Below are 6,377 nucleotides of genomic sequence, written 5' to 3' on the forward strand. Positions count from 1 at the left end.
TTAATTTTCTTTCTTTGAAGATTGTAATGCTAGGTATGGGGCAGCCAAACCAGCTGCCAACATTGCCCTGCTTTTTATTGAAACCAACCGAGAGCTCTTTTTAGTATCCTTATTGTTCCCTTAAGTTCAATTGTCTGGATCTCTTTTGCACTTAGTACACCAGAAATATTAGTTAGAAATGAATCATATTCTTCTGCATAAGCTCTGTGGCACCTATAATAACTGGTATGACTGTTATCTCTCTTAGATTCCAATTTCTTTTCATATCATACATGAGCCCTTGATGTTTGGTCTGTTTCACCCTTTCAGCTTTGTTCAGACCTCCATCATTAGGGACACTCACTTCAACCAACCACTCTGACTTATTCCATATAACTTTGTCAGGTTTTATAGCAAAATTTTCAAAGTAGGTGTCTTCGGGATTACATAGTTGTAATGTATAGTATATAAGTAATTTCCAACTGTTCTTTCAGGTTGATGTTCCAAGATTTTCTGTTACATTGGATGTTTAATTCTTTACAGATGGTCCAGTGGAGGTGCTTACATACTCCATCATGTCTCGCTGTACAGTAGCCATCCCCCAAAAGCACCTTGATACCAGATGACTCACACTGGTATTTTTCTTCATCTTTTTCTTCTAGGGATGGGACATCCAACCAGATGTCTAACATTTACCCCTATTTTAGTGAGTCCAACCAAGAGATCTTTTCAGGATTCTAGCCGTCCCTTACAGTGCAATCGTTTGTATTTCACTTGCACTTGGTTCACCGGGTATGCTTGCTATGTACTTTTTAAAGTTCTTTTTCATAAGCCCAGTTACTCCTATGATGATTGGTATAATTGAAACGTCTTTTAATTTCCAATTTCGTTTCATATCATCCATAAGTCTCTGATACTTTGTTATCTTTTCCCTCTCAGCTATGTTAAGCCCTGTATCATTGGGTACACTGACTTCTATTATGGTCGCTTTTTTGTTTGCTCTGTCCAAAATCACTATATCTGGTTTAACAACTGCGTTTTCTAGATATGTACCAGTAGGGATCATGTAGTCATAGTGAATGGTGTAGTTGTCATTCCCAACTGTTCGTTCGGGTATATGTTCCCAGGACATTTTTACTACACTGAACGTTTAGTTTCTTACATATCTTCCAATGAAGGTATTTGCAAACTCCATTATGGCGATCTGTATAATAACCATCTCCAAGTAGGACGTTGCAACAAGAAATTAGGTGGCGCACACTCTCAACCTCAGTGTTGCAGAACCTGCATTTATTATTATTGCTTCGACCACTCATCTTTTTGAAGGTGTTCGTCATGAGGCCCTGGTCTTGTGCAGCCAATATCAAACTCTGTTTGCCACTCCTTCATTTGGACAGCAATGGAGGGATCCTCTTTTGAGCCAGTCCCTATCAATATATTCTTGGGATAGTTCAGTCGGTAGGTATTTGCCCGTTTATGGTTGGTCCATTCTTCTGTTTTAACACTATGGAACTGGTTAATGTATTTTTTCCGACTTTTGTGGGCTATGTCAGTGGCAGGCTTGTTTGGGTTCTCAGCATCATTTGTAAGGCAATCCTTTCCAAAATCAGTGGCATGTTGTATTATAGATGTTGTACTACTTGCTCGGTTTTATGATGGTCTTTAATTTTCATCAGCTTTGGGTTACAGGCGCTTATAATGTACTGACCTATGCTGACGATTGTGGCTCTGTGTTGATGATTGACTTCCAAGAGTCCCATACCTCCTTCTCGCCTGGGTAGGTACAAACGAGGCATGCACTGATTTCAATAAATAACTCGGTACAAGGTTAACATTTTCCTTGTCTTTGTGTCAAACCAATTTATGTCTTTCTGAGACCAGTCAATAATGCCAAAACAATATGTTAGTACTGGGATGGCAAGTTGGTTAATTGACGTAACTTTGTTCTTGTTTGTGATTTCAGTTTTACAGATTTTCCTTGCCCTGCGTAAATATAATTGGCTTAGTTTCTCTCTCATCTTGGAATGCTGGATGAACTCATTTTCATTAATGCCAAAGTATTTGTATGTTTCCTGTTCATTCAGTTCTCTGTATGTTATCAGTTGATATCTTCTTGCTAGCTTTGAAAGTACACTTAGCAGACTTATCCAGCCCGAGCTTCATTTTGATGTCATTGGAAAAAGTGTGAACAATTTTAGTAGATTATCTAAATCCTTATCTGAGCTAGCGTACAACTTAAGATCATTCATTAAAAATAAATGGTTTATTACCTTGGAAGACTCTCTTTAGAGGTTGTAGCTTAGATTATAAGAACCTTGGCATTCCTTTATGAGCTTACTGAGAGGCTCAATTGCTAAGCAAAATAGTAGAGGAGATAAACTGTCTCCTTGGAAGATTCCTTTTTTTATTTTTATATTTGCAATGGATATCTTTCCCCTGTTATGGTTTAAGGTAATGAATGTTTGCCGCTCCTTCATTTGGACAGCAATAATTTCTCTTATGGTCGGATGGATCTTGTATAATTTGAGGCATTTTAGTATCCAGGAATGGTGCACATTATCAAATGCTTTCTGATAATCTACCTATGCCATATTTAGATTTCTTTTTCTTTTCCTGCAATCTTCCAAAATGGTCTTATTGATCAGCAATTGATCTTTGGTGCCCAGACAGTTTTTCCTGTATCCTGTTTGTTCTTCCTCAAGATAATCTCCGGATGAAAGATGATCATAAATGTTGTCAGCTATTAATCCAGTGAACAGCTTGTAAGTCGTCGTTAGGCAGCATATTGGCCGATATTTGCTGGAATCTTTGGGCAGAATTTGGTTTCCCTGCTTTTAACTATTAAGCTTTTAGTAATTTTTTGTGAAGCATTTTTCCAGTATGAATCCACATATGAGCCAGCAAGGTAGATTTTCTTACAAATGACGAACAACAAATTTCACATTGAAATGGCTTCACTCCACTGTGTATTCTCATATGATTTGTTAAAACAGATTTCTGTGCAAATGAAACGTCTTAACTATTACGCTTGTATCGCTTTTTAATAGCCATGATTGTTTCGCTTCATAAGCTTTCAACATTCTGGTGAAGTAATCGTCTAATTCCTGTTTACATGGGGAATCTTCGATTTTAATTTCTTCTCTTATTAGATTCCTGTAGAAAGTTCTGGGATTGTTTGCAAAAGTTTATTCTGTGTCTTTGCATTAATATTTGCCATGCGATGCTTAATTCTTTGGGCAATGGCTGGTATTTTGCCTTCCAATTCCTTCACTATGTTTCCAATATTTTTACAATTTGTTTTAAATTTGACACAGATTCTTTTGACAATGTTTTTGAGTCTACCTTCCACTGTGGGATTCTTCATGAACTGCTTTAATTGGCTAAGCTCCTTTCTACAGGTGTTTATTTGTTTTAGCAGCTTGACTTTCCATTTTGGTGTTGCTTTAGTTACATTAGTTTTTTTGTTTGTTTGGTGTTTATTCGGGGGAAGTATTTTGTTGCTAATGTATAGTCCAGCTGCGTATGTGACGTTATTTAGCTGCCTAAGGTCTATTTCTTTGGGAACAAGCCTTATAGTGTAACTTTTACTTTTATGATTAATGACTTAAAGAATCTTTAGGCTTGTATTTTAGGTAACCTAGGCCTTTCTTCCATGCTCATATTGTTGACTTTTTCTATTGTGTTACAGAGTTCTTCTTCTATTTCCAGCTGCTCATCATCTGGTTCTGGAAGCAAAACACAAGATGGAGTTTTTTTCTCGGTAAGGGAGCTATTTCACACGTTGATGGAGATGAAGATGTGTCATCTGCTTTATAATGAGAGTAAGGTTGTGGAGAGGATCCTGTAGGTATTTGGGTTCCTGATCGGGAGTTATACGCTTCTGTTGGATTTTGCATTGTAAGGGTTATCTGTTGAGTAGTTACCGACAAATGTTGCATATTGGGCGATATTTGCTGGAATCTTTGGTTTCCCTGTTTTTAACTATTAAGCTTGTATCGCCTTTTAATAACCATGATGGTGTCGCTTCATAAGCTTTCAACATTCTGGTAAAGCATTTTTCCAGTATGAATCCGCATATGAGCCAGCAAGGTAGATTTTCTTACAAATGACGAACAACAAATTTCACATTGAAATGGCTTCACTCCACTGTGTATTCTCATATGATTTGTTAAAACAGATTTCTGTGCAAATGAAACGTCACACACTTCGCACTGATATGGCCTCTCACCTGTATGCGTGCGTATGTGACTCTTTAAATTGCCATTCGTTGCAAATGACGTTCCACAAATTTCACAAGAAAATGGCTTCTCTCCACTGTGTATTCTCATATGGATTTTCAGGTTTGACTTTTCGGAAAACGAACATCGACATAATTTACAACAATGGGGCTTCTCGCCAGTATGTGTCCTGATATGTTGCTTTAGATTACATTTCGCCGAAAAAGACATACCACAGATTTCACAAAAATGTGGCTTCTCTCCGCTGTGTATTCTAACATGTTGTCTCAATTGGTGTTCATTCGAAAATGATTTACTACATATTTCACAAGAAAATGCCTTTTCTTCACTATGTATTTGCATATGCTTTTGTAAGTTGGTCTTCTTTGTGAAGGTATTGCCACAAACGTCACAAGAAAATGGCCTTTCTCCCATGTGTGTTTTCACATGCTGGTTTAAATTGCTTTTCTGCAAAAATGATTTTCCACATTTTTCACATGAATATGGTTTCTCTCCTGTGTGTATTCTCATATGGTTTTTGAAATGTGATTTTCCTGCAAAAGATTTCCCACAAATTTCACAAGAAAATGGCTTCTCTCCGGTGTGTGTTCGCATATGTTGATTTAAATTACCTTTCTCTGAAAATAATTTATCACAGACTTCACAAGAATATGGTTTCTCTCCAGTGTGTGTTCGCATATGTCGATTTAATGTACCTTTTTGAGAAAATGTTTGTTCACATATACTACAAGAAAATGTCTTCCCCGTAATCTCTGCTTTCTCTGACATTTTAAGAGGATGTTTATTCTCTTTCTTGTAAAGTCAGAACATAAAAGCTATGGTATTTGTCCATGATCCTCTTTTTACAAAAAAATGTCACCAATTATCAAGGTCCTTAAGCCACTCAAGAATAAGGGTTAATGAGTGTATGATAGATAATGTAACAATATCGTAGTAATCGTTAGTAGTGGAAATGTGGTAAATTAGATTACTTAAGCTCCTCAAGAGATTGTTTACATCGGACTTGAATACGACCAGTTGGAAAGCAGGAAAACAGAAGAGAGTTCTACAGGTGTACAGTTCTAAGAAGTTCTTTGTTCATAATCGCCACACTAAGTTTAGGCACAGATAAAGAGTGGGAAATTGACAGTGGTTTCAGTTAGATGAGTGTTTTTCGTGAAAGTTTGGCAAAAGGAACAATAGCTTGGAGCTAAAAATATGATTTCATTCTTCAGTGTTAATTTAAAAAAACAAATTTCGTGCACATACATACACAGACACACACACATACATATACACATATATATGTGCGTGTGTGTGTATTGCAACATACACTAGAATATACCTTTGATAAAAAAAAACTGGAAATGTAATTCTTGTTCTTGCTTTAAAATTTCAAGGTCATGGATATAGTAATAAGAACGTTTTAATTACTTCAAGTATTTGAAAGATTGAATTCTTAGCCTTAAAATCAATAAGTTTTTATTTATTAAAATGTTCGAGATTTTTCATGTCCGCCTGTTCATTTAGAAAATAACAAAGCATTTGAATTTTCCCAAACTTTATTTTTTAACTGGGATATCTGTAAAAACAAAAGAAAAGGAACATACATTGCGATAAATTTTTTTAAATGTTTAAAACATGTTATGAATTCGAAAAATTGTACAATTTCTATTATTTTAGGAGAAAAATTAAATTCACATTTTTATATGAATTCACATTTTTCTATGAATTCACATTTTTATATAAATTCTGATTTTCAAAAATTAAATATTGTAGAAAAACTTTTGATGGAATGATTTTTGTCATAATTCAATATTTTGTTTCTATAATAATTGATGAATGAATTGACTTAATAGTTCATTTTTCAATACAGTATGTGTTTCTCCCACAGATATATATATATATATATATATATATATATATATATATATTGTCAGTGCAGATCCATGTCTGAGTATTGGATTCTGTCATAAGACTCAATCTTCACAGCTGACGTTTCTGTTTGACATGACTGGTGTTAGTGATTGAATAGTTACAGACACAGTAAGGGAGGCGACAGTAGTTTACAGTATTCTCTTCTCCTCACTGTGCAATTCCTCATCTTTTTCTTAAAGTCTGATAACGTTTATTGTTCTCCTCTATCTCATTCAGTCCCTGGCACTTCCCCCCCCCCCCATG

This window comes from Euprymna scolopes, chromosome 46, assembly GCF_053919585.1.
Source record: "Euprymna scolopes isolate OS-2025 chromosome 46, ASM5391958v1, whole genome shotgun sequence".
Classification (NCBI taxonomy): Eukaryota; Metazoa; Mollusca; class Cephalopoda; order Sepiida; family Sepiolidae; genus Euprymna; species Euprymna scolopes.